The following is a 25,871-nucleotide window of genomic DNA, read 5'->3' on the forward strand; positions in this document are numbered from 1 at the left end:
CCCCCCGGGCCTGGGTCCCCCCTCAGGTCTGGGTCCTCCCCCGGGCTTCGGTCCCCACCCCGGGCCTGGGTCCCCCCTTGGGTCTGGGTCCTCCCCGGGCCTGGGTCCCCCCCCGGGCCTGGGTCCCCCCTCTGGGCCTGGGTCCCCCCTCTGGGCCTGGGTCTCCCCCGGGCCTGGGTCCCCCCCTCGGGTCTGGGTCCTCCCCCGGGCCTGGGTCCCCCCCCCGGGCCTGGGTCCCCCCTCAGGTCTGGGTCCTCCCCCGGGCTTCGGTCCCCACCCCGGGCCTGGGTCCCCCCTTGGGTCTGGGTCCTCCCCTGGGCCTGGGTCCCCCCCCGGGCCTGGGTCCCCCCCCCGGGCCTGGGTCCCCCCTCTGGGCCTGGGTCTCCCCCGGGCCTGGGTCCCCCCCTCGGGTCTGGGTCCTCCCCCGGGCTTCGGTCCCCACCCCGGGCCTGGGTCCCCCCTTGGGTCTGGGTCCTCCCCCGGGCCTGGGTCCCCCCCCGGGCCTGGGTCCCCCCTCTGGGCCTGGGTCCCCCCCTTGGGTCTGGGTCCCCCCCCGGGCCTGGGTCCCCCCTCAGGTCTGGGTCCTCCCCCGGGCTTCGGTCCCCACCCCGGGCCTGGGTCCCCCCTTGGGTCTGGGTCCTCCCCCGGGCCTGGGTCCCCCCCCGGGCCTGGGTCCCCCCCCCGGGCCTGGGTCCCCCCTCTGGGCCTGGGTCTCCCCCGGGCCTGGGTCCCCCCCTCGGGTCTGGGTCCTCCCCCGGGCCTGGGTCCCCCCCCGGGCCTGGGTCCCCCCTCTGGGCCTGGGTCCCCCCTCTGGGCCTGGGTCTCCCCCGGGCCTGGGTCCCCCCCTCAGGTCTGGGTCCTCCCCCGGGCTTCGGTCCCCACCCCGGGCCTGGGTCCCCCCTTGGGTCTGGGTCCTCCCCCGGGCCTGGGTCCCCCCCCGGGCCTGGGTCCCCCCTCTGGGCCTGGGTCCCCCCCTTGGGTCTGGGTCCCCCCCCGGGCCTGGGTCCCCCCTCAGGTCTGGGTCCTCCCCCAGGCTTCGGTCCCCACCCCGGGCCTGGGTCCCCCCTTGGGTCTGGGTCCTCCCCCGGGCCTGGGTCCCCCCCCGGGCCTGGGTCCCCCCCCCGGGCCTGGGTCCCCCCTCTGGGCCTGGGTCTCCCCCGGGCCTGGGTCCCCCCCTCGGGTCTGGGTCCTCCCCCGGGCCTGGGTCCCCCCCCCGGGCCTGGGTCCCCCCTCTGGGCCTGGGTCCCCCCTCTGGGCCTGGGTCTCCCCCGGGCCTGGGTCCCCCCCTCAGGTCTGGGTCCTCCCCCGGGCTTCGGTCCCCACCCCGGGCCTGGGTTCCCCCCCCGGGCCTGGGTCCCCCCTCTGGGCCTGGGTCCCCCCTCTGGGCCTGGGTCTCCCCCGGGCCTGGGTCCCCCCCTCAGGTCTGGGTCCTCCCCCGGGCTTCGGTCCCCACCCCGGGCCTGGGTCCCCCCTTGGGTCTGGGTCCTCCCCCGGGCCTGGGTCCCCCCCCGGGCCTGGGTCCCCCCTCTGGGCCTGGGTCCCCCCTCTGGGCCTGGGTCCCCCCCCGGGCCTGGGTCCCCCCTCTGGGCCTGGGTCCCCCCTCTGGGCCTGGGTCTCCCCCGGGCCTGGGTCCCCCCCTCAGGTCTGGGTCCCCACCCCGGGCCTGGGTCCCCCCTTGGGTCTGGGTCCTCCCCCGGGCCTGGGTCCCCCCCCGGGCCTGGGTCCCCCCTCTGGGCCTGGGTCCCCCCTCTGGGCCTGGGTCTCCCCCGGGCCTGGGTCCCCCCCTCGGGTCTGGGTCCTCCCCCGGGCCTGGGTCCCCCCCCCGGGCCTGGGTCCCCCCCTCAGGTCTGGGTCCTCCCCCGGGCTTCGGTCCCCACCCCGGGCCTGGGTCCCCCCTCTGGGCCTGGGTCTCCCCCGGGCCTGGGTCCCCCCCTCAGGTCTGGGTCCTCCCCCGGGCTTCGGTCCCCACCCCGGGCCTGGGTCCCCACCCCGGGCCTGGGTCCCCCCCCGGGCCTGGGTCCCCCTTCTGGGCCCGGATCTGCCTCTCTGCATTCCAGAGACTGCTCACCTTGAACACCAGGCCTCCATGGAATGATCTTCAAACAAAATCAGGGGTTTGGGGGCTGCTCAGGCTGAGGTGACACAGGGCTCCTTCTCCCCAATGTGCCTCTGCCCTGGGAGCCATAGGCAACCCCCAGGCTGACCTCAGCTCAGACCACCTCAGAGAAAGAGTGGGAAAGGGCCCCTGGAGAGGTCAAAAGAGGTCAGTGCAAGTGCAGCCCACGGGGAGGCCCCAGGCCCCCAAAGCCACAGCCGTAGCGCTCAGGAGACACATCGGGACGCTCTTCTCTCGGCATCCCAAGATGCTGACACCAGCCCACACTTCCGAGCACAGAGGCGGGAGCTGGATCTTTGGGCGTCCAGGGAAGCACCCAGCCCATCCCCAACAAAAGGCACAGAGCCTCCCCGGTGGCTTCAGCAGGTGGGGACGGGCGGGCACTGCCCCAGAGGGCGGGGCTCAGGGCCCCCCGGCCTGCGCTCCCCCAGTCCTGCACCTGCTGCCTGCACGTGCCTCCCTCCGGGCCAGGGCCGTCCTTCAAGTACAGACCTGACCACCGGCCTCTTGTCTCGGGTTCGGGGATCTTACCCGGCTGCACGGCTCACGGGGTGGAGGCTGGAACAGTTCACGGATCAGGAGGCCCGGCCAGCCTGGGAAGCCTGCCGCGGCCCCCCCCCGGTCCACTCCCCAGCCCTGACCCAGCCAGCCGCTCTCCCTCCAGTGCTGGAGCCTGAACATCATCCTCCTTTTCCTCTGAAGGCCCTTCCTGACCCGCCCCTCCTTCCCAGTTATCACCTCCTCTGTGCTGGAGGGTGCCTTCAGGGCTGCCTTCCTCACAGCCATCCCCCTCAACCTGCCAGCCCATGTTCGGGTGCTTTGTGTAAAGGTGTCTTCCACATCAAACGTCTCCACTGTGGTATGTTCGTTATGGTCCATCCTCCCTGGGCTGTGGACCTCCAGGAGCAGGGATTCCCTCTGTCCTCACTGCCCACCGTCATCTTCACACACCGCTCCTACCCTGACATGCAGCAGGGCCCAGTGGCATTGAATGAATGAATGAATGAATGAATGAATCCGTGAATTAAGAAGGGAAGAAGGAATGGATGAATGTGTGGATGGACAGATGGACACGTGGATGGATAGATGAATGATGGATGGATGGATCAATCGATTGATCAATGGATGGGTGGATGATGGCTAAGTGGGTGGATGGACAGATGGATGGATGGATGGATGGATGGGTAGATGATGGGTGGATAGACAGACAGATGGATGGATGGACGGGTAGATGGTGGATAGATGGATGAATAGACAGATGGGTGTGTGGATAGACAGATGGATGGATGGATGGATGGGTAGATGATGGATGGATGGACGGATGGATGGATGGATCAATCGATCGATCAATGGATGGGCGGATGATGGGTAAGTGGGTGGATGATGGGTAAGTGGGTGGATGGACAGATGGATGGATGGATGGATGGGTAGATGATGGGTGGATAGACGGACGGATGGATGGATGGACGGGTAGATGGTGGATAGATGGATGAATAGACAGATGAGTGTGTGGATGGACAGATGGGTGGATGGATGGGTAGATGATGGATGGATGGATTGATTGATCAAAATGGATGGGTGGATGATGGCTGAGTGGGTGGATGGACAGATGGATGAATGGATGGACGGGTAGATGGTGGATAGATGGATGAATAACAGATGGGTGTGTGGATGGACAGATGGATGGATGGATGGATGGATAAATGAATGGGAGGATGAATGATAATGTCTCTGCAGACCCACACTCACCACAGCTCTGTGAGTTCTACGTTAATGATTCAACGGTACATATTAAATATGGTGTTTTTAAACAGAAACACACGTGAAAAAGGTTATATGCCAATTGGTCGATGAAAATACTCTGAGCAAGAGGCTGGCAGGAACCAAGCCCTGTCGCCTTGGGAGCCACGGCTCCGTATTCACTCGGTGTCCACAGTGACTTCACGGAGCAGGTCGCCGCAGGTGCAGAGAGCAGGCTGTGCCAGAGGGCAACCCCCCCTTCCCTTCACCAGACCCCTCTCGTTCTTGGTGTCTATGCCCAGACCGGTGGTGGATGCAGGGCGGCCGGCCGCTCTGACCTCTGTCCCAACACACCCCGGAGCCCCAACGGGGCCCTGAGTCCTGCCGATCCACCCACGGGGGCCCCAGAGGGCAGCAGGGCTGGAGGGACAAGGCCCAGCTCCTGGCTCCCCAGACCCCCGCCTCACGACCGGTGCCCGTGCTCAGAGGCCAAAGCGTGGGCTGCCTGCTCGACCGTGAAAGCCCAGCGGCCCCATCCACAGAGAAGGCTCGCCCTGGGCAGGGCAAGGTGGGGACACACCCCGCTGGCAGAGCTAGCCTGAGACCGGGGACGCCCTGAGCAGGACCCCACAGATCGCTCTCCTCAGGGGTCCCGGGCCCCACTGCTGTGCGCCCGGTGGGTGTTTGCTGCAAAGAGAAGCTGCGTGAGGACCCTCCCCACGTGGGAGCCCAGCCTCAAGGAAGAGCAGAGTGGAGGGGGCGTCCTTCCGAGTGTGTTTTTGCTTAATGGATATTCATTACTTCTATTCACTCCTCATCCTGTGGCTATGTGAATACATGCGGTGACACCAGTCCCGTGGCAAGATGAGTTACGAAATAACTCCCCAGGCGACGGACGTGGCATCCTGACATGGCCACCGCAGGAGGGAGAGCTCCTGGGCTGGAGCTGGGCCGGGCTGTTGGCACCTGTGAGCCACCCCCCTTCTCCTCCAGGGCCCTGGAGCTGGAGGGTCTCCCCATGTCCATCACCGTGGGCCCAGAACGTTCCACGGAACACAGCGTCCCCTGCGGCCCTCCCCGGGTCAACCTCCCCTCCTCACAGAGGGAGCCCTTCAGCAGGTGGGCAGCGCGGGTGAGAGGTTCTGACCCCTGACAAGTCTGTGGCCTCACGAGGAGCCAGGTAACGCGACCCCTGGTGTGGCCTCACCCTCTCATCTGCCTGCAGACTGCTTTATCTCTGCTCTCTGACCAACCCAGACCTGGGACGAGCCGGCCACGCCCTCCTGCGGGCTGCGGCCCCAAGACATCAGCACCCAGCGCAGTAGTTGGCACATCCCAGGTGCCCAGTAGTGCTGAGCTCTGGACTCGGAATGGAACTCAGAGATGTGTGGCACTTACCGCCGGGCGGGTGGGGCACGTTGGCTGCCTGCCACGCGGAGAGAGACCCCCAAGGTCTCACGAACCCCACACCAGGGAGCGGCCCCAGAGACGGCACATCCCCGAGGAAGCCATCGGCAGCAAGGCCCGAGCGGATCTGTGAGTCGCCCTGCGTGCATGAGACATTCACGGGCAGCGGTCGACCCGCCCAGATCTCAGGGGTCAGGGCTGGGCGTGGGGGGGGCAGTGGCCGCTGGGAACGCGGGCGGCGTGGGCTCCGACCCGCTCGGTTGTCTTATCTGGAAGAGGAGGACCACGGTGGGCCTTACTCCACGGCAGCTGGGTGAAAATTGAGCAAATATCCCCCGTAGCCCCTTAACAGGAAACACCGAGGCCCCCCAGTGCAGGGCACGGGACAGGGCGTTAACAAGGAGGAGTGACGGCGGCCAGCTCCTTTCTGCGTCAGTCGCCTGGGCCACCCTCACAAACTACCACAGACCGGGCCGCTGAAACCACAGAGGTTGACTTTCTGACAGTTCTGGAGGCTGGAAGTCTGCAGCCAAGGCAAGAGCGGCGTCTGCTTCTGACGGGAGCCCTCCCCCGGGGCTGCAGGCGGCCGCCTCCGGGCTGTGTTCCGTGGCCGCCCCTCTGTGTGAGCATGCTAAGTGGGGAGCTCTCTGACGGCCTTCTTAGAAGGACACAAGTCCTGTCAGACTGGGGCCCACCCTCATGACCTCCCGGAACCTCACTCGTCTCCGCGAGGCCCCATCTCTCCACACTGGGGCGAGGGCCTCCACGCGTGGATTTGGAAACACACGGACGTTCGGTCTGTAACACTCATCGGGGGTCATCCGACGCTCGAAAGCATTGTGACATAGGCCCGCGGAAGAGAAAGGCAGGGAGGCACGGTGCGAGTTGCAGAGAGGCAGGAAGGACGGTGGACGGACAGAACGGTGAGCCGCGGCCCTGGGTGGCCAAGCTGAGCACAGACGTGGAAACGGCGTCACGTCTAAAGACGGAGCGGCCTCGCCGGCCGACGTACATCCTCCCGATGCTGCCGTGTCAACAGGACCCGTGCTGCGTTGGCTGGATGGGAATGGCCTAGAAGGAAGATTCCAGTCCCACCCCTGTGAGCTGCTCCTGGCAAAGCGTTCAGGCCACGGCGAGCTTGGAGGCCCAGAGCCGTGGCCCGTGAGCCGTGGGGAGTTGAGTCTCACACTGGACAAAGTGACAAAGATCTCCCTCATGATGCTGAGAAGTCACCAATGTTTGAGGTTTGTTCTAATTTTATGGATAATAGATCATATCACACATGAGAAGAATTCATAATATGGAGATGAAGGAAAACAATTTATTAATGTTAATAAATCCTCCAATAAAACTTCCAGGAGGACCTATGGTGATAAATTGAATAATTATGGGCATAATTATGACGAACTAGAAGTATAATTTCATGCTAATGCAATAGTAATGACACAAAAGTGTAGGTCATGAATTTTAACTGCTTAGTTATTTCACATTTCCACAAGTAGGGACCAAAAAAAACCCTCTCTGAGATCTGATCAAATTACGGTTGACTGAGAAAGGGGGAAGCATTCTTGGTGTGAAGGGACCTCCTTTTGATGATCTTTTCTGGTCTGCAAAAAAACTCGCGTGCTAATTAGGGACTCGAAGGGACTGAATTCGGGAAACAGACACCTGGTGGTACAACAGTTTTCTGAGTCAAAAAAATTCCGGGTAATCTATCCTTGCATCATCCTCGCGGAGGGTACAACGCCGCGTGAGGGAAGCGGGGCCGAGGGGGGTTCGCATCAAAGTCTGCGCTGTATGGTGACAGGTGTTTGGGGAGGGAATAAACGAGCTCGAGGACGGGGGCAGCTCCAATCCAGGAAGGCTCTAGGGCATCGAAGGCAAGCCCCCGGGGACCTGTGTGTCTGGAAAGGACGCCGCGGAGGGAGCGCAGCCTGGGATGGTCTGGACTTGGGGCCCCAGAGGGTTCATCCCAGAGCATTTGGTTCGTTCAATCACGGAGGCCCTCAGAACCGTCCCTGTGCCCTGAGGGCCCGCCAGGACGAGCACTAAGGTCAGGACCCGGCGGATGTCACTGGGTCATAGTTGTGCCCCAGAAGGTGGAGCTTTGGAGTTGACCAGGAGGTCCCAGGAGGCCGGACTGGGGGGACACAGTCCCCTCCTGAGCTCAACTTGATCCCTTACTGTTTTTGCAAATATCTCCTCCTCGGGGATGCCCCAGGGAGTGACTGCACCTTGTCAACCGCCTTTGCTCCTCATGGAGACCCAGGGCAGAGAGATCTCCTTTACAAAAGGACTGCAGTGTGTATTAGGGGATTAAAGACTCCGTCAATCTATTAGAAGAGGGTTTCCTCCTTCAATCCGCGAGGGTCCCGGGTCTCAGCCTCCTCGCCGGGGGGCCATCGGGCGTCAATTCCTGACAGGTGCCTGGTGGCGTCCCATGCGACACTCTGCAAGTCCCTGGTGGCCAGGGGCACGCAGAATTCTGTCCTGCACACATTTGCTCACTGTGTGGCTTCCCTGGCAAACGGTCTGTTTGAATATTTTGTCTGTGTCTTACTGGGTTGTTGACTTTCTTATCGAGCTGTCCGAATTCTTTATGCATTCCGGACACAAGTCCTTTATCCAATTTATGCTTTAGAAATACTTCTCCCAGACTGGAACTTGTCTTTTCACTCTATTAATAGCCTTCTGAAGACCAGAAGTTTTTAATTTTGATGAAGTGCAATCTATCAATGTTTTCGCGTTATGGATTTTCCTGTCGGAAGCGTATCTATAGATTGCTTGCTTTAACCAAGGTCACGGAGATTTTTGTCTGTGTAAACTTCCAGAAGTTGTAGAGTATAAATTTTACATTTAGGGTCACGACCCATCTTGAGTTAATTTTTGCGCACGGCGAGAGGTCCGGATTAAGGCTCGGTTTTCCGCATACGTACGTGCAGCTACGTCAGCCCCTGTGGAGGAAACACTCCCCTTTCTTCACTGACCTGCCACGTAAACTTTGCCAGAATCAGCTGTACGTGCACATGTGGGTTATCTCCGGACCTCCTCTCCTGTTCCCCCCACCTGTCTCCGCCCACGTCAACACCAACCCGCTCCGTCTTAATGGCCGTAGCTTCCTAGGTCATAACGTCGGCGTCAGTCCTCTAAACTCGTTCATTTGTTCAGAGTCGTCGGGGTTTCCCGTGATCTCTGCATTCTCGTGTGAACGTCAGAGTCAGTTCGGCAGTTGCCACGAAATGCCGGTCGAGCCGCTGCTTGACCCGCGTTGCATCGGTACATGGATTCGGGGAGAAGAGGCGTCAGGCCGCCGCTGAGGGCTCTGACCCGTGAACGCATCACCTCTGCTCATTTAGCTCTGCCTCACTTTCCCCCTGTGGCGTTTTCCATTTGTCGGAGTGCAGGCCTCGTGCGTCGGCGGTCACAGTTCTCCGTGAGCGCTCCGTGCTGCACTAGCGTCGGGTTTTCGCGTTTGACCTTCTGGTTGTTTGTCACACGCGTGTAAACACACACATGACTCTCGCGTGTGGCTCTTGAACCCTGCAAGCGTGCTAAGCTCGCTCCCGATTGCCAGGAGCTTGTTTGCAGATTTTCTGGGTATTCCAAGAGCACCGTCATGGCATCTGTGACCCAGGACAGCTGTGCTTCCCCGACTCGGGGCAGGAGAGTGCATGTCTCTGGACGCACTTTTGCCTCGTCGTGGGTTAGAGCCTTTAGCACAGCGCTGGAGAGGAGTGGCGAGTGTAGACATCTTGTCTCGTCCTCGGGGGACCATTCGGTCTGTCCACACTAAGTACGAGGCTAATTCACAGTTTGCCGCGGAAGCCTTCATCGGGTGAGGAAGTTCACTTGTCTTCCCGGTTTTTTGAAAATTTTTGTCATGGGGCCGTATTTGACGTCATCAGGGAGGGGGGTTTTTGGCATCTGTTGAGAAAATTGTTTGCCTTTGCCTTTTTAGATTCCTAATATGGTCAATTGCACTAATGCATTCTCAGCTGGTAAGACACCCTTGTGTTTCTGAGATAAATCCTACTTGGTGACAATAAATTTTCTTTTTACGTTTTGTTGAATTCTAAGGGCTGAAATTTTCTAACGGTTTTTGCACTTATATTGGTCTGTGGTTTTCTCTTCTCGGGATGTCTCTGTGCGTTTGGTGTTACATCACAGCGACGCTGGCCCCGTAAAATGAGGTGAGAAGAACCCCCGTGTCTCCCCAGGAGGAAGAGCGAGTGTAGACCTGGCAAGTGTCCAGAAGAACTGACCTGTGAGATCCTCGGGATGGGGATTTCTTGTGTGAGATTTGCCAATTTTTAAAGTCTTTCCCAAAAAGCAGATTTGGGTTTTGTTGATTCTCTCTATTGTCTGTTCTATCTTTCACTGGCCTCTGCTCTTAGCTTTTGACTTATTTCCTCCTCCTTAATTTAGGTTTAATTTGACCTCATTTTGGTTTCCTAGAGACCAGTGGTGAGGACTGCTGTTGTTTTTTTAAGACGGGCACTCGGTTGTCATCTGTGTCCCCCAAAGAACGACCTGAGCAGCATCACGCAAATTCCAATCTGCTGGATTTTCGTTTTCTTTCAGTCAAAATATTTTCTAAATTTCCCTTTTGATTTATTTCTCCGAAAAAATAAAAACGTGTTGTTTAGCTTCCGATACTAGGGGATTTTTCAAAGATCTTTATTTTACTGGTTTATAATTTAATGGATTGTATTCGGAAACAGCCTTTGTATGACTTACATGCTTTTAAACGTGCTGTGACACGTTTATGACCCAGAATATGGTCGGTCTTCGTAAATGCCCCGTGCCCTTGGAAAGAAAGTGAATTCTGTTGGCCAGAGTGGTTTATAAATGCCAGTTTCTCAGGGCTCTCCACAGAACTTTAGTCGTATATGATCACTGGTTTCCTGTTCACTTACTCTATCCATCACCCAGGGGGTCGTTTCCAAGTCTCAGACTGTGCCCGTAGTTTCTTTTAACATGTCTCCACCACAGCGGTGTTTAGGCAGCTCGAGCCTCCACCGTCAGGTGCGTGAGCACTGGGGATCGCTGTGTGATGTCGAGCAGCTCAGGCCTTCATCGCTACGCAGCGACATGCTTTTGTCCCGGGATGCACGTTGCTCTTGAACATACGGAAGCGGAGTTGAGGATCCGGGCCACCGTCAGTGTGAGCAGGCTCGAGCGGGTCGTCAGAACAGGACCCTAAAGCCGGCCCACAACCCAACCTCACCGCCCGCAAAGGAGAGAATCCAAGACTAATATGACAACTTCGTTTTCTTGGATAAAATTCTCCATTATTAAAAACTTTAAAAATGAATTTAAAAACTGGCGCGCCCGGGTGGCTCAGTCGGTTAAGCAACCGACTTCCGCTCGGGTCATGATCTCACGGTTCGTGGGTTCCAGCCCCGCGTCGGGCTCCGTGCTGACAGCTCGGAGCCTGGAGCCTGCTTCCGATTCTGTGTCTCCCTCTCTCTCTGCCCCTCCCCCGCTCGTGCTCTGTCTCTCCCTGACTCTCAAAAAAATAAATAAATGTCCATAAAAAAATATTTTTAAATGAATTTAAAAGCTAAAGTAAGGGGCACCTGGGGGGCTCAGTCAGCTGAGCATCTGACTCTTGATTTCGGCTCAGGTCATGGGCTCTCAGCCCAGAGCCTGCTTGGGACTCTCTCTCTCTGTCTCTCTCTGTCCCTTCCCCGCTTGCATTTGCATACTCTCTCTCTCAAAATAAACAAGCATTATAAAAAATAAAAATGAAATTAAAAAACTGAAAGCAAGACGCACTGTGATGTTAATACGGTCGTTAACGTGTTAGCGGGAGTCTGGACGTATTTCTTTACCCCCCGCATTTGAACCTGTGTGTGTGTTCACTCGGCGTGCAGATCTTAGAGCATCTGATTGGGTCGTGCTCCGTAAACTGCCCGACTGCCACGCGTTTCAGCTGGGGCATCGAGACCTTTCACGTTTAAGGTGAATCTTGCTAATGTTCACGCCGACCATCTTGCAAACCGTTTTCTCTTCGTCCTACGTGCTTTTTGCTCCATCCGGGGTTCTTTTCCAACTCCTTTTGCGTCGACTGGTTGTTTCTACGATCCCACGTTGTCTCTTTGGCTGGTTTATCGTGGGTCTTCCTTACCGTTGCTGGCCATGGTGGCCCTCACCTGGACTCTGCCACGTGCCTCGCAGGGCACATCCCAGGGAGGGTGACACGCACCGGGCAGAGCCGAGGGCCTCTGGAAGCAGATCAAGAGTCTGCCCTGGGGTCGGCCTTCACTCCCGGGCTTTTTGGGGCGGGACTATGGGTGTGGTTCCCCTGCCCCAGATGCGGGTGCCCACAGGGACGCTGCTGTGGGTCCATCTTGAGAAACCACCTGGCTTCTCTGACGCCCGACTCCGCGGCCGTGGTTCTGTAGCTCGGGGGTAGAGGAAGGAGCCACAGAAACACCCACGAGAACCAGAGCGAGATACAGAGTGCCATGTCAGGAGCAGGTGAAGCCCCTTCTGCAGGAAAGGCACCTGTCTGTGTGACAGCCCCAGCAGGTGAGACACTGGCCGGGGGGCCAAGATGTGGGCTGCGGCGAAAGCACAGGACCGGGAGGCAGAATGTTCCAGTCACGTCTTTCTTTCTCTCCGTAGACCGACTTCCAGCCTAAAGCAGGTGAGCTGAGGGGGAGGAGAAGAAATTAAAACAAAATTCCGGGGAACGGATGTCTCATTTCTCGGACCAAAGACTGTGCTTTCTATGGAGAGTGTCCACAGCGCCTCGGTTCCCCGACAATGGGCAGGGCCGTCTGGGTGAGGCAGGGTTTATCCGTGCCTCGGGGAAGGTGAAACCCCTGCAGGTGTATGAGTGCGTCCCGGGGAAAATAAAGACAAACAGTAAACACCACTGTGCCCAGTTACCTCACGGTTTATCTTCACCCTGCCGTAAATACGCGTTGAGTTGAGTTAGCAGAAACAAGGAGCCGTTAATTCGACATGAATATCAGCGTATTTCAGCTACTGTGTTTGCAATTTGTAGCCCATGCATATTGCCCAGCGTTGACTTATTCGATGCATGTTGCCGTAGGAACAAGGGAAAAGGTATTTTAACAGAGATGTGACACAATGTATGTGCTGTTGATGTCTGATCGCATCACGACAGGCGTGGCTGGCAAACGCTTTATTTCTATCACGTGAGCGAGCGGAGAGGGGAACGCGGTGCATCTGAGCCGACAGGACACCCGTCTGAGGCGGGCGGGCTCCACGCATCCCGTGAGTGAACGTGGCGTTACGGACCCAGAGACACCAGAGCGTCTGAGCTGGGAGCTGGGGGAGGCACACGGCGTCCAGGGCGTTATTCTCTCTACTCACGTGCATGTTGGAGACAGCCCACGGTAGAGGGAGGGAGGGACCGCGAGCACGTGTTCGGGGACACCCTGCGGCCCCTCCAGGCCTCTGCCCCCAGCCGCGCCGCCGTGGGCACCCCCAGCCCCTGCCGGACGCACACGGAGGACGGGAAAGCACAGAAGGACTCGCCGTCTCCAGCGACCAGCTCCGCGGTGCACGTTGCTGCTTACGGGGCCCAGCCTCTGAGGGCAGAGGTGCGTCCCGGAAAGGGCCGGGATCAGCGGTCTGCAGCCTCACCCCTGGGACAAGATGACTGTGTGTCAGACGAATCACAGCTAATCCAGCTCCGGGATCCCATCTTCATTCAGCAACTCGTCCCGGGCACTGAGCGCGCTGAGGGGGCTGCCTTCCCGCGGTCACGGCCCTGGGCGTAAAACACGGTGCCAGCCAGGCACCAGAAGGTGCAACTGAGAAGCTGGTGGAAGGTGGGGCCGCCAAGCTGTCTGCACTACGACCGGCGTGTAAACACAGGCGAGCTGGGGTGTCTGCGGGGCGTTGCCGGGGGGGCATGAGCACATGGGGGGAGCCCCGGGTCCAACAGGTCACCCCCCACGGGGCCGCGAAGCCTGAGCGGAGCAAACAGGCAGAGGAGAAAGGACCGGAGCTCGCGCTCCCCACCTGGACCCGGGCGCCCTCGCTGGCTCCTCCCGGGCCTCGGAACCCCGCTGTCGGACGGGGGGCCGCGGTCGGCTGTCCTGGGTCCCCGGCGCGCAGACGGCGGGTCCTGGGACGTGTCAGCCTCCGCGATCCCGTGAGCCGATTCCTGCAATAAACCCCCCGTGGTTCTGTTTCTGTGCAGAACCCGAGCACGCGGTCTGAGCGCACAGGGACGATGGTTGTGCAGACGGCTGAAAGACTCCACTCAGTCGGTGCTCAAGAACCAGTCCCTGGGGACCGAGGTCAAGCGCTGGAGGCCTCAGGGGCCCGTGATGGGAGGGGCGGGGGCCGGAGACGTCCCGGTCACCAGGCGCGCAGCGATTACGGAGGCGAAGGCCCGTGGGAGCGTGAAGAGAGCTGTGCTCCGACGAGCGGAGGCTTCACCTGCTCTCCGTGCAGAACCTGCTGCTCGCTGCAAAGGGAAAGACAATCAACAAGCACGGTGAAAACAAACACGCACAGACGCACAGAGCATGATACCCGCTCATTCGTGGGATGGAAACGTGTGAGAGCAGGCGCGCGGAGGCCTGAGGGACCAGCGGGTCCCTTGTGAGGCGCAGCAGCCACACCCTCGCCGGTGAGGTCCAGCAGCTCAGCCGGGGGTGGACGGCGGGGCGGGGAGGGGTGACAAGACCCTGGCTCCTGGCTGGCACAGAGCCCTAGGACCCGCCCACCCAGGTGACCACACTCCCTGGAGCCCCGACATCTCTTGTCAGGTGCCCCAAACTCTGCCGGCTCCCGATAACCAGACACTTTGTCCCCAGCGTCCCGTGCACCCCTGACCCTGCACACGTGTGCCAGAGCGTACCCGCAAGACTTGTAGGTTGGGTTCCCGACCACCTGGTCACTCTCGGTCGCCCTTCGTCCCCGGCAGTGACCCTGGCATCCCCGTCGGCACCAACCCCCTTCTCGACAGTTTCAGCAGAAACCGCGCTCACACGTCCCCTGGGAGGATTCACAGATGACTCCCATTAATAAAACCCGCTAATGGAATTCACTACATTAGCGGAGAAGAGCCACGGGGCATCTCAGTTCATGCTCGAAAGCAGTTGACGAAAGTCAACACCACTCCTTGTTTTTAACAAGCTGGCAGGTCAGGAACACAGGGTGTCGTCCTCAACCCGACAAGGGACATGTCCTCCGAGGGCTCATGCAGGACCCACACACGAGGGAGAGCTCGTAGCTGTTCCGTGTCACCGTGCTCCGGCTGCCGGCCCCTCCGGGGACCCTCAGTGGTCAGCCGACGAGGGAGGTGGGAGGCCACTGCCCACAGCCTCACGGGGTCTAGTGGGGGGGACAGCCTCTCCGAGGACGCTGGTCAGCGATGCTCCACCTGGCAGATGGGGATCAGATCTGGGGGGGCTCACGGCTGGGCCCGGGAACTCGGAGACGGGAAGACAATCAGAGTCCAGAACCAGACGCTGTGACTGGCCACACTGTCAACAGCACACAGGGGACAAATAAACGATCGTTACAAAGAAAACGGTCGTTGTTCGGGAACACTACGTAACGCCACGTAGGGATTCCATGGAAGGACCGGGACGCGACCTGCCGTAAGGAGAGGGCTCAGCACTCGGGGGCCACATGCGTGATCAACGGTCCCCACAAGTGAGCAGAACCACGTTAGAAATAGGAGACAGTGGGGCGCCTGGGTGGCTCAGTCGGTTGAGCGTCCGACTTCAGCTCAGGTCATGATCTCGCGGTCCGTGAGTTCGAGCCCCGCGTCGGGCTCTGGGCTGACGGCTCAGAGCCTGGAGCCTGCTTCCGATTCTGTGTCTCCCTCTCTCTCTGCCCCTCCCCCATTCATGCTCTGTCTCTCTCTGTCTCAAAAATAAATAAACATTAAAAAAAATTAAAAAAAAAAAGAAATGGGAGACAGTCTTCACGTGGACGTGGACGCCAGCCACAAAGATGTTAAATTCGTGTCCACGAATAGAAGGAAAATGAGCAAGAATTCTCTGAAGGGCGTGAGCGCCGGGGGCGCCACCGACCGAGCTAGGGTGAGCCACAGACTGAGGGTGTCCCCCGAACTCGTACGTCGTGGCTCCGACCCCCGTGTGATGGCGCCTTTGGGAGGTGGTCAGGGTCAGACGAGGTCGTGAGGGTGGGACCAGTGACAGGGTCAGTGCCTTTGTCTGAAAGGGAGGAGACACTGGGCACGGAGAGAAGACGGCCGTCCACAAGCCAGGGAGCGGGTCCTTGGTGGACGGGGGACCCGCCGGCACCCTGACCTTGGACGTCCAGCCTCCAGAGCTGGGGGACGTGGACGTGTGCTGTGTCGGCCCCCCAGTGTGTGGTGTTTGTCACGGGGGCCCGAGCTGACGGCCGCAGGGTGGACAGGTGTGAGCTCCGTCCCACTCCTGCAAAGCAGCACCGGTCGTAAGAGACCCCCCCACCAGGGTCCAGGGAGCCGGGCGCTGTCTGTGGCTCCCGAGGGCGCGGGACCCAGACGTGCGGAGGGGTCTGGGCTCTGACCCAACTCGGGAGGGAGCGTCCCCAGAACCCAGTGGGCTAATTTAAAGTGTCACCTGCAAGGAAATAAACATCGTGGCCCAAACATCAGAAAGAGGAGAGGGTCCTGGAGTGTGAGGTTTAGTTTCAGAGGACGTGACCCCTTCACAGACGGGGCGGAGCCAGACCCCGGAAAAGAAGAGTCAATCAAAAGTCAGAATGTCACCCCCAACAGGTCCCGGCCGGATTCTAACAAAAACGGCTTCTCACTTCGTGTTTGGCTCACGTAGGAAGACACACACAGGCTCACTGGCGGGCGTCCCCGGGGAGGCCGGTCCCGAACACATCGAGCGCCAGGCCCTCCCCTGGGAGCCTCCTGCCTGCCGCTTCCCTTGCACCCACACGGCCCCTGCCCCGAGGGTCCCCCGGGAGCGGGCATTTCCACCATCAGCGGTTTTCAGTCTCACCGGCTGTGTTTCTTCGAGGTCCTCCAGGAGCGGCTGCGGGGGGCCGTTTAGCCGACACTATCTTAAACTGGGAGCCGCACCCGAGTTTCGCTCTGTCCCATCATTCCGCTTCATCTGCAGGGGCGCCAGGAGCACTGTGCACCCCAAGCGCATCCCCAGAACGGGCGGCTCGGGCGGGGAGCCTGCCATCATTTCTTGGGAAGGAGTCACATGTTTTCCAGCATTTCCAACAAGTTTTGAGAAAAGAGCTGTTCTTTTCGGTGAGTCGTCTCTGTTTGCACCCAATTTCAGGGGCTCACCTTTCTGGGGTCTGTTCACCCCTGGTTTCAAAACAAAGGAGATGCAGGCAACTAGGGCAACGTGGAAATCCTGCGTTCCCGGCACCCGAGAGTTTACCAACAGTGTGCGTGGCTGTTGCCCAGCCCCAAGCCCGGCTCCCCGAGGTTACTCTATCTCAGGGCAGCGCTAGAAAAGGCTTCATCGGATTCATTTTAATTATTTTCCAGAAATGATCCATTTCCTGTGAAAATGCGTGTAGGGTTTATTTCATTCCTGGAAGTCATTACTTTGTCATGACAAATTCCAAGTATCCTGGCGCTCGAGGGGATAAAATTAGCCCTGACTCGAATCATAGAGCAGAGGGTAATATCACCTCCCTTCGTGCGTGTGAGCATTTGAGCTATCGGCCCGTGGAAAGCCTGTCTCAACGGCCTGGTACGAGGTCCCAGAGTCGGGGTCTGCTTGGAGAGACTTGGGGCACAGCCTGCTCTCCCTCGAGGAGTGAGAGCGCTCGGGGCCTGGAGGGTGGTCACGGCGCAGGGATCACGTCTCGGGAGCACCCGCCCAGCCCGCGGAGCCCTGGAGATACCCAGTCGCACCCAGAGACTCAGGGAACTGGAGGTCCTGATATCACCCGATTCTGCAATGTGAGCCCCCCTCCCCCGTCTCTCAATTCTCCGGCCCGCGTGGAAAGGTCTTTATTTCATGCACTCAGGGAATATTAACTGGGCATTTGCCAGGCACTGAGCACTGGGCAGTGGACACAGCAAAGACAAGACGGGCGTAGTTTCTGCCCTCGCTCAGAGCCAGCAGCCTGTGACTATTTTAAATGTCACTGAAAATCCGTAATGTTCTTAAGTGGATTGTCAGTGACTCATGCACAATACCACGTGCCCGTGCCACGTGACGCGAGCGTCCACAGTGGCCCTGCCAGCCCCCCAGGACTTGCACCGTGTGTTACGCTGCGGAGGCACGTGCTCACCTCGGTGAGGACACGGCTTCAAGCCTTCGTGCGGGTTCAGGAAGAGATCGTCAGGATAACGGTTTTTCACCGCTATTAACAACTCACTCCGTGAAGACAGCGTCAGGGGTAATCCAGGCAGGAGTGTGCTAGAGCAAATGCACAGGAATCCCCTCTGAAGCCCCAGATGCTGCTCTGGGAACACAGCACCGGGTCCCGGAAAAGCACAGAGCAAAGTGACACGAGAATGGATGACAGACCTCGGAAACACCCACGCGCAATCACGGGCCGCGAGCGACAGACCGGCCCAGGGGCTCGGAGGTCTGGCCTCCCCACCTCACCCGCCACCTGCCATCAGCCTGGCCGTGACTTGCCAGGGAACCGCTGCTCAGGCCTTTCCGACAGGGACTTGGGAGACCCCGCAGAGGGACTGCCGGAGCCCGGCGTTCACTCACTCACTCATCCATTCAGCTCACGCGCGGCTCCCTACGTGTCCAACACGCTTCTGTGTGCGGAACCCTCAGCAAACACCCCGAACAGAGCCAGTGTCCTGCTTTCACTCAACTTGCAGTCTTGTTGGGGAGACGCAGACACTGAGAATATTTTAAAACCTACAGAACGTGCCAGAAGGATGAAGACATTGAAGGAGAGCCGACTGGCCTCCCGCCCCCTTCTGGGGCAGAGGGCCAGGCTGGGGGTGGCCGCGGGAGAGGAGGGAGTGACGGCGTGGTCTGGTCTGTGCATGAAGAGCAGGTACAGAGGCCCAGGGGCAAGTGGGAAGCCCGAGGGAGGCCGGCCAGGTGGAGCCGGGGCATTTGAACCCCAGTGGAAGGTGGGAGCCCATGAGAAGGCTCGAGCCCAAGAGGTTTCGGGGAAGAGTCTCCTGTGTTCTTGACCAGCTGAACACGAGCTCGGACACAGGGGAGACAAGAAGGCCCCCTTGTCTGTGACTTGCAGGGAACGGACGGTCACTCTGTAGGTGTCGACGGTGCTGCCTGAAGCACTTCAGACCCGGGAGATACCGGGAAGGACGGAAATGTCCCGCATCAAGGGCACAGGAGGCCCCGAGGAGACGGAGGCCCTCGGGGTTTTGTTCAAGAACCGCTCTGTGACTTTCCCCTGTAAATGCGGGACGCCCCGTGGGCTCCAGCCCGTTTGCTCGGATGGAATTAAAGAGAATGATGTGCCCTCGGTTCAGCCTTGGCTTAGGAATTAGCTCACAGCACAATCACGAACAGATTTGGGTTAAATAGCAGGGAAGCGAAGTTATGTTTATTGTTTTAATTCCAAGATTGAACGCGGGTAGATTCACATGCAGCCACAGAAAACAATATGGAGAGACCACGTACCCAGTTCCCCCCGGCGGGTGCCATCTTCAAAGCCACAGCCGAGACCACGGCCACCACGGCCACCACGGCCACCACAGCCACCACGGTGCGGAGGGCAGAACAGTGAGGAAGACGCCGCCGTCCTACCTGAACTTGCAGAACATGAACCCACTGTCCACTGCACAGCCGTGTCATGTTTCTCCCTCCGCGGGACCCGGGGAGCAGGTGGGGGTTCAGTGACCCCTGGGGCACCACTGGGACTGTGTCCCAGAGCCAGGCCCCGACAGCTGCGGGCAGGTGGGGGCTGGGAGATGGGACACATCACTGCTTATTGAAACACCACCCACGAGGCACGCGTCCCACCAGGAGGAGGCTGCTCAAGGCGGAAGCTTCCGGAACTACCGAGGGCGGATGAGACTGACTCTCGTGTTTACAGAAAATCGCCTCGTTGATCTGAGGAGGTATTTTCCACGGTCTTGGTTTTTCTTTTTCTCTCTCTCTCACCTCGGCTCAGGCCCCAGGTTTGAGTTCCACAGCCGCCCGCACACGTGCCACATGGGAGGGATGGGGCCTTGGAGGCATCTGGGGGTCTTAGGAGGGCCCCTGGGCACGAGGAAGGGGGTCTGGGCAAGGTGGATGAGGGAGGGATGGAGGAGGCCCAGGGAGAGAGAGTGGGAGGGGCTTAGGGGAGATTAGTGTTTATGTCATGAAGTCACGTATCACCTTTGGCCAAAGACGTTTGTAGTGAAGCCATTTCTAAGTCAGATTTTGTCCACAGGCGTCTGAATTGCTAGAAGTGTGGCTGCCCACAGAGCCTGAGAAACCACATCCCCCCTTCTGTCCTTGGAAGAGGTGTGTCCTACAGAGACAGGGCGGGGGACGGGTCACATGGAGGGGGGCAGGTCACAGGGCGGAGTGTGGGTCACAGGGTGGGGGGCGGGTCACAGGGAAGGGGGCGGGTCACAGGGCGGGGTATGGGTCACAGGGTGGGGGGGCGGGTCACAGGGAAGGGGGCGGGTCACAGGGAGGGGGGCGGGTCACAGGGCAGGGTGTGGGTCACAGGGAGGGGGGCGGGTCACAGGGCGGGGTGCGGGTCACAGGGAGGGGGGCGGGTCACAGGGCGGGGTGCGGGTCACAGGGCGGGGTGCGGGTCACAGGGAGGGAGGCAGGTCACAGGGAAGGGGGCGGGTCACAGGGCGGGGTGTGGGTCACAGGGCGGGGTGTGGGTCACAGGGAGGGAGGCAGGTCACAGGGAGGGGGGCGGGTCACAGGGCGGGGTGTGGGTCACAGGGAGGGAGGCAGGTCACAGGGAAGGGGGCGGGTCACAGGGCGGGGTGTGGGTCACAGGGCGGGGTGTGGGTCACAGGGCGGGGGGGCGGGTCACAGGGAGGGGGGCGGGTCACAGGGTGGGGTGTGGGTCACAGGGCGGGGGGCGGGGGGCGGATCACAGGGCGGGGGGCGGGTCACAGGGAGGGGGACAGGTCACAGGGCGGGGGCGGGTCACAGGGAGGGGGGCGGGTCACAGGGCGGGGTGTGGGTCACAGGGAGGGAGGCAGGTCACAGGGAGGGGGGCGGGTCACAGGGCGGGGTGTGGGTCACAGGGAGGGAGGCAGGTCACAGGGAAGGGGGCGGGTCACAGGGCGGGGTGTGGGTCACAGGGCGGGGTGTGGGTCACAGGGAGGGAGGCGGGTCACAGGGAGGGGGGCGGGTCACAGGGCGGGGTGTGGGTCACAGGGAGGGAGGCAGGTCACAGGGAAGGGGGCGGGTCACAGGGCGGGGTGTGGGTCACAGGGCGGGGTGTGGGTCACAGGGCGGGGGGGCGGGTCACAGGGAGGGGGGCGGGTCACAGGGTGGGGTGTGGGTCACAGGGCGGGGGGCGGGGGGCGGATCACAGGGCGGGGGGCGGGTCACAGGGCGGGGGGCGGGTCATAGGGAGGGGGACAGGTCACAGGGCGGGGGCGGGTCACAGGGAGGGGGGCGGGTCACAGGGCGGGGTGTGGGTCACAGGGAGGGAGGCAGGTCACAGGGCGGGGGGCGGGTCACAGGGCGGGTCCCTGCTAGACACGGGTGCAGGATCTGGTTCCGACTTCCAGGTGCAGGGAAGCGGGGTGGCCACAGGAAGGGGCGTGAAGCTCGTGCACCTGTGTGTCGGGCCCCCAGCTGGCCTCGGCAGGCAGAGCGCAGTCTCAGGACCCAAGCCAGGCTCTCAGGACACAACGCCCAGCAGAGGACAAAGCGGCCGGCACCCCTCCCGTCAGCGAGGCCAGCTGGAGCATACACCGTGCCCCCGTGACCTGCCCCACGGTCCCCTCGTACGACCGCACGGTGCAGAGTTCACAGGTACAGCAGCACACGGCCTGAGGAGGAACAGCGTCATCCCATCAGGGACACCAAACACACACAGCCGAGTCGCTCAGCACAAGGATGGGGGTGGGGGCTGGTGCTGACCCCCCTCGTGGGCACAGAGCAGACCGCATCCCAGAGGGGCCTCCGGGAAGAAAACAGGGGCCACCAAGTGAGAAGAAACAGACTTGCACTCAGGCTTATGGTGCTGAGGGGGTCAGCCACCTCACTGTGCAAGCTGAGATCTGAGAGCTCCATGCTGGGATGTGGGGGGCACGGGGACGGCTGGGGGAGCACGAGGACAGCCGCGGAGCACGGGGACAGCTGGCAGAGTACAGGGACAGCCGGGGAGCACGGGGACGGCTAGGGAGCACGGGAACAACTGAGGGAGCACGGGGGTGGCTGGGGGAGTATGAGGATGGCCAGGGGAGGACGGCTGGGGCCACCCTGATGATCCTGCTGGCCGGGCCCTCACAGGAAGCAGGTGTCCCATAAGATGAATGCATTTGGGGCTTCCTCTGGTGGGTCCCGAGCTGGGAGCAGGGACACAGCCCCGGGCAGCTGCCGTCACTGGCCAGCGCTGACCGTTCGGGCCGACGGCAGTTCCGCGGGAGGATGTGGTCCGGCGTCACTGTCTTCCCGTTCCCTCTCCCGCAACAACATAAAACACCGCTGTAATTTCCAGCAGGGATATTTCCGTTCTCATTAGCTCTATTTATTATACGTCGTTTCTTAAATTGTGTCCCGTCTTTACAAGCAGGCGTACTTTCCACTTTATGAGACTCCCTGAATTCCACGTCGCGAATCGGGCGTTTGCAAACGGGTCTGATGTGATACTTGGGTTGTTCCTAATTTCCTTTATTATAAACAACGCTGTGATGAACATTCTCACACACTCTTATGGCTGCACGATCCATTAGTAGGCCCATCAACATCCCCTCGGAATAAAATTTCTCCTGCATAACATAAGCGAAACCAGAATGGCGTGAGCCTTTCCGAGGCTTTCGTTGCATGTTTTCAAACCTCTTCTGTGAAAAAAAGTGCAAATCTGAACAGCACTCTAGGAGTTTGCCACTTTTCGAAAAGCCACGCCGTCACGGAGTCTAAAAACAAAGTGTTAGGAAACTGGCAGGTTACTGTGGTTACTGTGGCTGCTGGGACTGGGGACATCACAGCCATGGCGCTCTTAGACCAGACCCCGCCACGGAGCACAGAGCAAGCCACGCTCCGGGAGCCTCTCCTCCCAGCCGGAAAAACACACGCCCTCCTCTCTGCCCCCGCCCGTCCTCGCCCCTTCGGGGTCGTTGCACCGAGCCCTCCCACGCCCGTGCAGGGACCCCCATGTCCCCTCCCTCCTGTCACCTGCGCAGATCTGCGAGCCAGAGGGACAGCCGCCCCATGCACACACGTCCAAGAGGGTCTCCCTCGCCCTCCAGACCACTATTCCTGCAGATTTTTGTCCTTGACGTCCATCAAAGTCACATATTTTACACTTGTCTAGGTCCAAACCCCTGCCCGAGCCACCCCCCTGCCCCCGTGGAGGGCGCTCCGTCAACACCGGAAGCCACGGGGCCAATGTGTGTGCCCCGAAGCCAGCACCAGGCAGGTGGGGGCTCGCGGGTGAATGGATGAGGAGGGGAGGAAGGAAGGAAGGAAGGAAGGAAAGAAGGAAGGAAGGAAGGAAAGAGGGACGCTTCACTCAGTTTCCTCTTAGAGCATCGACGTGCTGCCCCTTCTTGCCAGCCTCGAGGGCCCCTCAGGGGTCCAGTCACACACCTTCTCGAGCGGTGCGGCTTCCTCGTTATTTCCTAGACCTGTTATTTTAGGGCTTTTTATTTATTTTTTTATCTGCTATGCCAGAGTCAAGTTCACCAGGAGCTGCGCTGTTCTCGGCCTTTGATCTCATTCTCCACACACAGTCACCGCCCAGCCGTATCAGCACACGCGGACGTGCTTCTGTCAGAGTCGTTAAGCATCCCGGGATCTACTCTGGAGTCAGAGTAAGCGTGGACCTTGCCGTCTCGGTCCCATCTTCCCCAGGATCCCCGTACCTGTCTTTGGGGGGTTCCTGCACCTGCCTAAGCAAAGCAGGTGCCGCGAGCGAGCAGCCTGGGCCCAGCAGGATGGCTCCCGCTGCCTCTTCCTCCCCGTGCAGGCGTCTCCACGCACAGCGGCCTCACGTCCCGCGGCGGCCGCGTCTGTCTCCCTGGGACGCTGCGGGGATTCGTGGGCGGCAATCCCCTTATCTGAGCAAAGGTGACAGCCTGTCTGCGAGCTGCCACATCCTTCTGGAGACCGGAAGCCCACGGCCTCCCGGGTGGCATTTTCCTCTTAAATGACAAACCACGTGGAAAACTTGAAACATGACAGCCAACCTGATAATGTACCGGTCCACTCTTCACAGAGACCTCATGACCTTCGGGAAGAATCTTCCCTGAACAGCCGGGGGGCGGGGGGGCTTCTCCAAGCACCTGAGGGTCTCCCCAAACACTGGAAGGTTTTCCCCGAGCACTTGGGGGGGTCTTTCCTGAACATCTGGGGGGATCTTCCCTGAGCACCTGGGGCCCCTTTGCTACCTTTACATGCTGGGCCCAAACACTTTGCAACGGTCTTTGACAACTTCTGTTTTCCAGACCGTTAGATTTTCCTCATTTAAGTAAAACGCTGCACCCTCTTTGAAGATAGTTTGGGACCCACTTTGTTGAATTAATCGTCTTGAGGTCGAGCCCTAACATTTTTAAAACCTGCTGCATGGTAGTTCCCTCTTTTCTAGGGAAGTTTCCGGAAGATCTTGACACACACACGTCGACCAAACCCCCAGTGGAGACACCCCCGTTGGCCTCCACATGTCACCGGGGCCCGGGGTCAGCGAGTGGACAGAGGGTGCAGGGCCTTAGAACAGAATCAGTGGGACACAGAGGGTTAGCTGTGGAGGAGGCTAAGGAGTCAGGCCCCTCGGGTCCGTGTCGCCCGTGTCTCGTGGCCAGGACCGCCCAGACATGTCTTTGTGCCCTGCCATGTGAAGGCCCACCACGGCATTGACCAACCCCACCTGTTGAGAAAGGGCAGAGGTGGACCTTCACTTCTCTATGTGACCCAACTCTTTCTGAATAGGCAAGTTTGGGAGCACTGTTTATAGACCTCTTTCATAAACTGATGAACAGATGATTCATATTTGAGCCATTCTGTGTGTCCTAAGGGATGCTGTGAGAACATTCTAAGTCGGAAATATGTGTACAATGTGAGCGTCACCCAGCTCCTGCCACGGGCTTAGCAAACGTTCTGGACTGAGCCAGATCGACAGCGACAGAGCCGCATTAAGAATAACCTGTCGTCGTTACTGTCGCAAAGACCAAGCAGGACTCTCAGCCGAGTCCGGGGACGGTGAGGGTGCCCTGGGCTCACGGGTTGAACAGGGCAGGGCCGTCTGCGGCCGAGCACCTGCTGAGGAGACGACACCCCTAACTTCCCTCCGCGCTGGCACGGGTGAGGACTCCTCCCTCATCCCACGTAAGTCTGAAGCCCTTCCCGGCCCCCGAGATCAGGGCCACGACCTGGGAGGGGCACCCCATGGCCTGGGCGTCTTCAGTTCCCACCAGCTGGATTTCCACATGCACAGAACACCACAGCCACGGCCTCACGGCCGCCCCACTCCCATGGGAGGGACATGCACGCTCCGGTCCCGGGTGAACAGACCCACCGCCCCTCGCGGACCGATGCCCCAGGGCTTCACGGTGCGGCTGGGCGTCTCCCCACCACGGGTGGTGTCTCCACGGAAGGTTCTCCGTCAGCCCATGGAGAGAACCCCGCGGCGGATCTGGCCAGAGACCCAGCGAGGCCGGTGTGAGTGCATCAGTCAGGGGCTGCCATGACGATGCCGGGTGACAAGTTACCCCCAAACCCAGCACCGGCTCCCCTCACTCAGTGGGCACCAGCAGCTGCAGGGCCAAGTCCAGATAGACTGAGGCGGGAAAGCGTGTGCCGGGCACAGCAGCTGAGAGGCGGGTCACAGACCTGCTGAGTAACAGTCACGTCCACGCCTCAGAAGAGTCAGGTCCGAAACGCCTGCACGAGGAGGCTTAGGTTAAGGAAACAATGACGGTTCAGAATCCGCGTCAGACGCCGGGCGTGCGCCCTTGGGACTCTTGGGGGCGGAGACGCTGGGGTCTGCGTCCCGCTGAAATCTGCAGGGGTCACCAACTTCCTCCCGTCCGCACTTTCAAAGCCATGCGGCTGTACCCACGAAACAAACCTCTGTGAAAACGTGAAATGTTCATACAAATGGGAAGTGTTTGCTGTTGCTGTTGTCGATCAGAGGTTTGTTTTCCAGCGTGCACAAGAGTGTTGAGGTTATTGTCAATAACCTCACTTCACTACTATCCGGGGTGTCACTATGACTTTTTCCACGTACAAATTACAGTGCAAACCAGGGGACAGTTGACCTCTAAGCAGGATAACAGTCAGCGTTGTTGGGGGAAAAATAGCTCAAAATCAATGACCGGCCACGGAAACGTTCTGGCAGAACGAAATCGGGCATCAGCCCCTCCTTGATGGTCAGTAAACGCCAGGGCAGAGCGCGGAGCCCCCAGCGCCTTGTGAACTGCGCCGACTCGGTAACAAGGTTTGATTGCCACGAACAATCTCGTCGCTGTCAGAAAATGAAGGTCCGAGTTCAATGATTCTAAACCAAAAACAGACATTTTTTGGTGTGAATCCTTCAGTATTTAATTGGACTGGGT

General features: G+C 60.0%; 1 long non-coding RNA gene across 1 annotated transcript; it reads left to right on the forward strand.

The window, feature by feature from the left end:
- Positions 1–20,840: 20,840 nt before the first annotated feature.
- LOC122240171 lies at positions 20,841–23,511 on the forward strand. The gene is made up of 2 exons (XR_006219532.1): positions 20,841–21,129; positions 22,993–23,511. It is a non-coding gene; the product is annotated as an uncharacterized LOC122240171 (long non-coding RNA).
- The last annotated feature ends 2,360 nt before the right edge of the window (positions 23,512–25,871 follow it).

The sequence above is a fragment of the Panthera tigris genome, chromosome B4, assembly GCF_018350195.1.
Source record: "Panthera tigris isolate Pti1 chromosome B4, P.tigris_Pti1_mat1.1, whole genome shotgun sequence".
Taxonomy (NCBI): Eukaryota; Metazoa; Chordata; class Mammalia; order Carnivora; family Felidae; genus Panthera; species Panthera tigris.